General features: G+C 43.5%; 1 pseudogene; it reads left to right on the top strand.

Annotated features, from left to right (window-relative positions):
* Positions 1-1148: 1148 nt before the first annotated feature.
* LOC117549789 lies at positions 1149-5273 on the top strand (annotated as a pseudogene).
* Positions 5274-10150: the final 4877 nt, after the last annotated feature.

A 10150-nucleotide genomic window follows, 5' to 3' on the forward strand; every position in this document is an offset into this window, starting at 1 on the left:
AATGTCTACGGGAGGGCGGGGGGAGCCTCGCTGCGGGGCAACTGTGGACCTCTGTCGCCTGTCAGCGCAACTTACATGATGCCGTTATTAAGGGCGGTGCCGGCCATCAGCGTACCGAGCCGGTGTTCCGGATTAACAGGTTCCCTCGTTAACTGGTTTCCCGATCGCTTCTTCTGTCGTTTACATACATCTTTTGGTATATTTGGCTCGGTAGGAAAACGTTGATGCACATTCAGTACCAGTGTGTGAGGTTGTGGTTACGATGGAGATATCCGGACGCGAACAGCGGGGACTACAAAAAGAAAAACGAGTTAACTGGGGATGTCTGTTCAAAACATTGCGAGCTCCAATAAATCATTTAAACCAGCTATTGTTGCCAGACTTATTACTGAATATCGTTCTTAATGTGATACCAAGTCCATCTGAGACCTGTGTACACCTTCAGACAGCCTCCAAGTGAAGCACACGTTGTTTACTCAGAGTTTGAAAGTAGCGTGGAGAAGTCTTCAGCTGTGAACTGTAAACTGTGATCCTCTCAGGTAAACATCCGCCCAGGTTGTGGCTATCTACCAGCGATCATGTTTAATATGAAAGACTACACACACATTTATCCCTTATAAAAACAGTATTCTGCAGCACTCATCCAGATAAGATGTGACTGTTAACTCGTTTTGCAAAGATAGCAGCAGAAATGTCCTTGCTGCATGTGCAGGTACTTAGACTTTAAAATGCTGATGGGTCATTAATGTTGGTCTCGGCAAACACTTAGGAATCCTCTATTCAAACATAATATTCAGTGTCCATCGACATGAAAATAACAGATGTTGTAAAGTCATATCATTGCATGTTAGTTCACCAGTCCACTAGGTGGCACTGTGACATTGAAGTTGTTGCCGACCATAAGCATAAAAGAGGAACTGGGGGCTATGTTGTTATGCTAAGTATGTGATGAACCGGAGTCGCAGCTCGGCGCTACCAGAAACCAATAAACTCCACTATGCTCACCAGAAGCCTCCTGTGAGTTACTACATAATGGCGACGAGGATAAAAGTACAGCAGATGCCTGGTGGAAATGCACACAAATGAGCGAGACTGTTGAGTGGCTACGTTAACGGCACCAAACACCGGACAGTGGTGTGAGCTAGAAGATGGCGGCGGCAATGGTAGGGAACACCGCTCCTTTTGATAGTCAATCCCAGACGTGGGAGGAATATTGTGAGGTTCTCCAATATTTCTTTGAAGCTAATGAGATCGAAGATGCAGGTCGGCAGAAAGCTATTTTGCTCAGTTCAGTTGGCAGTCAGACTTACAGACTTATGAGGAACCTTATCAGCCCGGCGAGGCCAGGAGAGAAGACGTTTGATGAGCTTGTTCAGCTGCTGAAAGACCATTTCTACCCCAAACCCAGTGAAATTGTACAGCGCTACAAATTTAACTCAAGAAGTAGGAAGCTGGGAGAAACAGTCATGGAGTATGTTGCTGTGCTAAGGAAATTAGCACAAGATTGTAACTATGGAGACAAGTTAACAGAAATGCTGCGTGACAGGCTGGTCTGTGGGATTGGGGAGGATCGCATACAACGGCGATTGTTGTCAGAGCCGGATTTGACCTTCGACAGGGCACTGAAGCTGGCCCAGGCTATTGAGACAGCCAGCAAGAATGTGAGAGATTTACAGTCATTGGAGTCGGCACCCTCGCACATGAGAGCACCTGAGGCAGTGCACACGATGACGGCAAGGCAGAGCCCCAGTGAGCAGCATCTCCAGCATAAGGCTTGTTACAGGTGTGGCAGTGAGCAGCACATAGCTGGGGACTGTAGGTTTATTAAAGAAACCTGTCACAAGTGTGGGAAGATAGGCCATATTCAGAAAGTGTGTAGGTCAAAAGGCTCAGTTAGTGCTTCACAAGCAAAAGGGGGTGGAGTATATCAGAGATATAAGCATGTGAAAACTCAGGGAGCAAACTATGTCAGCCAGGGGGAGGGCGAAAAAGATGACATAGACACAGATGAGATCATGTTCACTTTGTACAAAGTGGAGGAAATAGACATACCGGCAGAGGAGCCATTTCTAGAAACACTGACTATTAACGAAACTGAAACACAGTTTGAAGTAGACTCAGGATGTGGGGTAACAGTGGTGAACCACTCAGTGTACAAAACCTTATGGAGGGGAGAGGTACCAGCCCTACAACCCTGCAGAGTGAGACTCAGAACATACACAGGACATAGGGTAAATGTTTTGGGAGCAGCTATGGTAAAAGTTCAGCACAAACAGTCAGTAAAAAACCTACCAGTGGTAGTTGTGCCAGGGACGGGCCCTAGTCTAGTTGGCTGGAACTGGATTAAGAAGCTAGGTTTGCAGTGGAGACCGGAAAGCCAGATTCACCATGTCAGGGAAGAGACCTTGGAGGAGGTACTTGTGGAATATGAGGAGGTTTTCAAAGAGGAACTAGGGAAATTTAAAGGGGCCCCAGCTAAACTATATGTGGACAAGGAAGCAACCCCCAGGTTTTTTAAAGCTAGACCGGTCCCGTATGCAATGAGAGGAAGGGTTGAGGCCGAACTGGACCGTCTCCTAGCCCAGGAGATAATTGAACCGGTAAAATATGTGGGCAGCGCCTGTGGTACCGGTGTTAAAACCAGATGACTCAGTAAGGTTGTGCAGTGATTACAAACTGACTGTAAATCGAGTATCAAAACTGGAGCAGTATCGAATTCCCAGAATTGAGGATTTGTTTGCCAACCTGTCATGTGGACAGAAGTTCACAAAGCTAGATCTCAGTCATGCATATCACCAAATCCCTTTGGATGAAGAAGCAAAAACATATGTGACCATAAATACACACAAGGGCTTGTTCACGTATATAGTGTTACCTTTCGGAGTATCATCTAGCCCAGCTATTTTTCAACGGACCATGGAGGGACTGCTACAGGGCATCCCTAGAGCGGCAATATTCTTGGATGACATCCTGCTGACAGGGAAAGACGACAAAGAGCATCTGCAGACTCTTGTCCTTGTGTTGAAACGGCTACAGGAGGCCGGTCTCAGGCTCAAAAGAACCAAGTGTTCATGAGTGAGGAAGTGATGTTTCTGGGTCATAAGGTGGATGCTACAGGACTGCACCCTGTGCATGAGAAGGTGGAAGCAATCAAGGATGCACCCACACCTTCAAATGTGACAGAGCTCAAAGCATATCTAGGACTGTTAAACTATTATAACAAGTTCCTGCCCAGTCTGTCAACCATCCTTGCTCCAGTGCACACACTGCTAAAAAAAGACAGAAAGTGGCAGTGGGAAGATGCACAACAGACGGCGTTTGAAAAGTCAAAAGACATGATGCAGTCAGCTGAAGTGTTGGTGCATTATGACCCAGAGAAGGACATTGTGCTATCATGTGACGCATCACCATATGGATTAGGTGTTGTGCTCTCACATCGCATGCCAGATGGAACTGAAAGACCCATTGGATTTACATCACGGACATTAAATGCTGCAGAGAAAAACTACTCACAACTTGACAAGGAAGGACTGGCAGTGATTTTTGGAATAAAACGCTTCCACAAGTACATCTATGGACGGAAGTTTACTATAGTGACGGATCACAAGCCCCTGTTGTCACTTTTCAGTGAGATGCGAGCAGTACCCCAAATGGCATCACCGAGGATCCAACGTTGGGCCGTGAGCTCTTGAGCCTATGAATACACCATAGTGTACAAAGAAGGGAAGTACCACAACAATGCAGACGCACTGAGCCGCCTGCCCCTACCAGAGAAACCTGACCTGGGGAGGCCAGAAGAGAGGGTTCTCATGCTGGAGAGTTCTGACATCACACTTGTGACTGCTGACCAAGTGAAAGTATGGACAGACAAGGATCCAGTACTCTCACGGGTGCGGGAATTGGTAAACAGAGGCTGGTCATCAGAATTAAAAGAGATTGAGTTTGGCCCTTATGCAGTGAGGAAACAGGAACTCAGTATCCAAAATGGGTGTGTGTTGTGGGGCGCAAGAGTTATTGTGCCAAAGCCAGGCCAAGAAAGTGTTTTGAGACAGCTTCATCAATGCCATCCAGGAGTGTCCAGGATGAAAGCACTGACTAGGAGCTATGTATGGTGGCCAAAGCTCGACAAGGATGTAGAGGATACTGTCAAGTCCTGTATGACATGTCAAGAGCACCGAAATGTTCCGGCACCAGCTCCGTTACACCCCTGGGATTGGCCTGATAAGCCCTGGAGTCGTATTCATGTGGATTATGCTGGGCCATTCATGGGGAAGATGTGTTTTGTGCTCATCGATGCACACTCAAAATGGATGGATGTCGTTCCAGTCAATTCTGCCACTTCAGCCACTACAATTGAGTGCCTGCGTACCAGTTTCAGTAACCATGGACTGCCTGAATTGTTGGTGTCTGATAATGGCACCTGTTTCATCAGCACAGAGTTCGAAGATTTCCTGAAAATAAATGGTATCCGTCATGTGACCTCGGCACCCTATCAGGCCTCCAGTAACGGGTTAGCAGAGAGAGGGGTACAGACATTTAAAAGGATGATGAAAAAATGTCCAGAAGGCACACTGACAGCCAAGGTAGCCAGAGTGTTATTTAGTTATCGTGTGACTCCTCAGACTACAACAGGTCTGTCACCAGCAGAGCTGCTTCTCGGGAGGAAGCTACGTTGCTGTTTGGATTCAATTCATCCAGATCTGTGCATGAAGGTGAAAGAAAAACAGGAAAGACAAATAAGAGATCATGACAAAAAGGCAAAGGGGCGCTGGTTCAAAACAGGAGACTCAGTGCTGACGAGAAACTTCAGTTTTGGACCCAAGTGGATTCCAGGAATCATAGAGTCAGTGACAGGGCCAGTGTCATATAAAGTGATGCTGGGTGATGGGAGAGTAGTCAGGAGACATGTGGACCAGATTCATGCTCACCACCAAAGACCAGAAAAAGACCATGAAAGACAACAGACTGACTCGACTCAGCTAAGTCAGGCAGCCGAAAAAGGAGAGACATGGCAGGACGTTGAGAGTGTCGTGCTCAGTGGGGACGAGTTGGAAGAGCCAGCAGCTACAGAAGCTGCAGCAGCAGAGAAGGTCCATGGAACTGTGGAAAATACAAGTCCAGGGAAGAGACAGTCAAAAAGAGAGACTAAGTTACCCAGTTACCTTAAAGACTTCCAGCTGAGCTAAGAAGGGAATAGATAATACTGTTGTGAGTCACCCGTTAGGTTTAATAACAAATTGTTACAATGTTCCTGTTGGATGTATATAACCTGCTTGAGGGGAAGGGGATGTTGTAAAGTCATAGCATTGCATGTTAGTTCACCAGTCCACTAGGTGGCACTGTGACATTGAAGTTGTTGCCGTTCCATAAGCATAAAAGAGGAACTGGGGGCTATGTTGTTATGCTAAGTATGTGATGAACCGGAGTCGCAGCTCGGCGCCACCAGAAACCAATAAACTCCACTATGCTCACCAGAAGCCTCCTGTGAGTTACTACACAAAAGTTCATGTTGGACGCAAACCCGAGTCCCAACAGCAAAAATCACTCGGGCCATGCGCGTTACTGGTGCGCCACGGATCTAAGTATTACACCACCATACTTTAATGTCTTGGATGAACCTTGTTAAAAAGTTCCAGAAAGATGCAACCCGACCATCATTTATAATGTGAGCGAATGTATCTACACTTAGGCTATAATATACATATTATAGTAGGCATTTGCTTAGAAATAGTATAGGCCAGAGGTGTGGACTCGAGTCACATGACTTGGACTCGAGTCAGACTCGAGTCACACATTTTATGACTTGAGACTCGACTTGACAACATCACAAAAGACTTGCGACTCGACTTGGACTTGAACACCAATGACTCGGGACTTGACTTGGACTTGAGCCTTCTGACTTGAGGTGACTTGCTACTTTAATTCAGAGGTCTCCAACACGCCGATCGCGAGCTACCGCTAGAAGAGCAGACTCCCGTCGGGGAAAGCAGAATCTTCAGCCGCTCCTACTCTTGCTGAGAATCCTTGCAGGCAGGGGCGGGTCTTTATTTAGCTGGCCCACCATGCGGCCAATCATATGCGAGGACACACTAGGATCATACCATTATGTGAAAGAAGGGTGGGGGGCACAGCATGTGTAGTGGTACAGGCCAGCTGCACAGAGCGACGGGGAGACGGATTTAAATGCAAGCGCGTCGGAAAAAGTCAAGAAATGAGCGAAAACCGAAAAAAGAAGCAGCATCTGGCTGCTTTTCAATGATATTGGAGAAAGCAAAGCTGAGTGCAGGATTTGTAAAATGAAAATAACCTTCAGAGCAGGGTTTTTAAGGCCTTAAAAAGGTCTTAAATATGATTCAGAAGGTCTTAAAAATTATCGGATTTGAAAGATACTTCTATGTTGCGATAGCGTCTAAATGTGTTTTGGGGGAAATGTCCGGGCTGCAAAGTAACCAGTACGGTAATAGCCTTTCAGTTCCCCCCAACAATTTGTATTGAATTAAATCAACATGGAACCAGTAATCACTAACTTTGTTTCCCTCGGCCCCTTATTGGAGAACACCCAGCTAGTAACCTAGCAACCAAGCTTCAGCTCATGTAGCCTATCTTCGAATCTACTTACAAATAAATATGGGGACGTGTCAGTTCAACCGTATTTTGTTGGAAAACATCTAATTTAGTGCTTGGTTGAAACCAGTGGAGGGAACGTGTTTGAAGCCCGCTGCATCTTTTGCAAAATAAATTAGCGTTTGTTTTGCTAATGTAGCGTTAGCTAGTGGAGTGTTAGCTAGTGCAGCAGCTCCCGCAACAACACCGGGGGACCTCCGGGCGAAGTTTGGGTCTACGTCAACCCTAAAAGCGGAGGTGCTGTAGACGCTAAATAACGTAGCTAAACACCAATCATACAACAGCAACGATGAAATAGTGTAGCCAAGGCAGCAGAGCTCTGAATATAGCTCACTCTCTCTCAGACACACACACACACACACACACACACACACACACACACACACACACACACACACACACACACACACACACACACACACACACACACACACAAGGGCTGCTCGATTATGGCAATAATCAAGATTATGTTGGTCAATAATTAATATCACGATTATTAAATATGATTATTCATTGACTTTGAAAACATCCATTTATTTAACTTTAAAACAAATAATAATTTGAACAGTATCTTTTTAACTGTTGATTACCCTGAACGTATAATTCAACTGAAAAACTAATACAAAAATTAATTAAATAAATGATACATTACTAAAAAAATCATTAGATCAAATATGTTGTGGTGCACTGTCACAACCTAGCAAAGCAAAATAATCGTTTTTTCCGATTATGTTGTTTTCGTAATTGTGGCAGGCCAAAATCGTAATTGCGATTAAAATATGATTAATTGCACAGCCCTAACACACAGACGCACACACATACACACTTTTTGTCTAACACGCTAACACAGTTCTGTACTGTTACGCTGTTGTGTTCAGTCATTGTTCTTATGTTGAACATGAATACATTTACTTTGTAAGTGATTATGGGACGTATTTCTTCTTTATATACATTTTCCTTCATACTTTATTGCCGTGAAATAGGTCTTAAATTCTATTCAAAGTGGTCTTAAAAAGGTGTTAAAAAGTCTTAAATTTGAGTTGGCGAAACCTGCAGGAACCCTGTACAATAAAAAGTCCTGCATTAAAAATGTTACAAGTAAAAGTATTAGCATCAAAATATACTTAAAGTACCACCTGCAGAGGGATCTAGATTCAGGTGTTCTTTTCCCCATAGAGACCGCCTCGCTGCACATTATCCCTTGCATAAAGATAGATTGTGGGTCCCTTATAACATGTTGTACACAGTGGAAATAAACATTCTGGTTACCTCAACATCAGGGATCTTATACATTAAACTCCTTCTGAATCAAACCGTCACGGTAGCCTTACCTTACTGATCCCTCTTAAATTAGAAAAACACACGTTACTTTACCAGCAGAGAGAAAATGGATTATTAAATTATTAATGTGACTAATAAAGAGCAATTTGATTATTAAGTATTATTCTGTTGATCGATGTCATTACATTTGGTGAAAAACACATAATGACTTGTTTATGACTCGTTTTGTCAAAGTTTAGGACTTGACTTGACTTGAACTTGCCCATCCTGACTTGAGACTTGACTTGGACTTGCAAAACAATGACTTGAGACTTGACTCGGACTTGAGCGCAAAGACTTGAGACTTGACTCGGACTTGCAAAACAATGACTTGGTCCCACCTCTGGTATAGGCTACTGACTGAGGTCTGTATCAAGCCTCACTAAGACCCACCGAGATCAGATATCCTAGTTGATCAGCCTGCGAGCCCACATCATGTTGTGATAACTGTTAATTGTACATATAAATGTGTTCCAGTGCACACATAAAGTTCCAATATGCAAATCAGGCCATGTGTGTCGTTATATTTGCCATGCGACATTATGCTATAATATAATATTTAGCCAAACAATATAGACATTTTTAAACACTGTTGCTATCTGCTAATGCAGTAGCTGATGGGATGTAGACCTGGACCAAATCTGTTGCGCTATAAACAGAATGCAATTTTTAAAAAAAAGGTTTATATTCTAGCAATACTGGCTGTCTTTTCTGTCTTGCGACAGACTCACCAAAATAAAATACTTTACAGCATAGGCATCACGTCCCCTATGGTGTGCTAAGGGCTAATTTGACATATTGCAACTATAATACCTGTGGCCAAATTCATGTTCTAATATGCAATGCAAGCTTTGCTTCTGTAGATAGACTTACACTGTAGTGTGACAGAAGGAAAGACAACAACAATGATGGTAATGATTCAGTATCAGCTTTATTTGGCATGTGTACACACACAAGGAATATAAACTTTGTCTGTCCTGTTGGGATCCAAACCAAAAGCGTCAGGTAAATGGAATGTCATGTAATGTAATTGACGTGAGTGTTTTGAACACACTTATTTCATTTATGATTCTCCATAAGGTGCCATGTTGAGTTGTGGCGCACTCATAACGCGCAGGACTTGCGTGATTTTTGCTGTTGGGACTCGGGTTTGAGTCCAGCATGAACCTTTTTGTTATTTTCATGTCGGCCTAACCGGCCTAAGTAATGGTAAGGTAAATCGGATCCACCTCCACCAGTTGATCCAGGGTGGGACCCAAGCCAGCCGAAGATGGCAGGTTTAAAAGTGCCCTGCTGCAGCGGACCATTGCTTCAATCAAAGTCTCCCAGGAACTCCTCATTAAGTAACCATTAACGAATGATTCATTAATACAGTACCCCCCCAGTCTGTTTACCAGTAACTAACTAACTAACCATCCATCGCAGTCACTGAGGAACTACTCATTAAGTAACCATTAACGAATGATTCATTAATACAGTACCCCCCAGTCTGTTTACCAGTAACTAACCATCAGTTCCTCAATCGCAGTCACTGAGGAACTACTCATTAAGTAACCATTAACTATCTAGTAGTTCCTCAGTAACTAGGCACATTTTGTGTACCTTATTGTAAAGTGTTACCGAGTAAAAGTAGAAGTACTCAGATCTGGTACTTGAGTAAAAGTCGAAGTACTCAGATCTTGTACTTGAGTAAAAGAAGAAGTACTCTGATCTTGTACTTGAGTAAAAGAAGAAGTACTCTGATCTTGTACTTGAGTAAAAGTAGAAGTACTCAGGTCTTGTACTTTAGTAAGAGTAGAAGTACTCAGATCTTGTACTTGAGTAAAAGTAGAAGTACCAGAGAGTAGGAATACTCTGTTACAGTAAAAGTCCTGCATTCAAAATGTTCCTCAAGTGAAAGTAGAAAAGTATTCTCATCAAAATATAGTGAAAGACAGTAAAAGTAGTCGTTGTGCAGATTGGTCCATTTCAGAATAATATATATGATATGTTTTATAATGATTGATCATGAAAGTGTTCTCAAAGCTGGTGAAGGTGCAGCTAGTTTGAATGACTTTGTATACTGCAGGGTAGCTGGAGGATTTACTCCAGGTGGAACTAAAGTCTGATTCAACACTTGATTAGATTGTTTTTCATTAATCTATATCTGCAAATTAACTAAAGGTAATCCGTAAAGGAATACAAGTACACTATTTACCTCTGAATT

This window comes from Gymnodraco acuticeps, unplaced genomic scaffold (assembly GCF_902827175.1).
Source record: "Gymnodraco acuticeps unplaced genomic scaffold, fGymAcu1.1, whole genome shotgun sequence".
NCBI lineage: Eukaryota > Metazoa > Chordata > Actinopteri > Perciformes > Bathydraconidae > Gymnodraco > Gymnodraco acuticeps.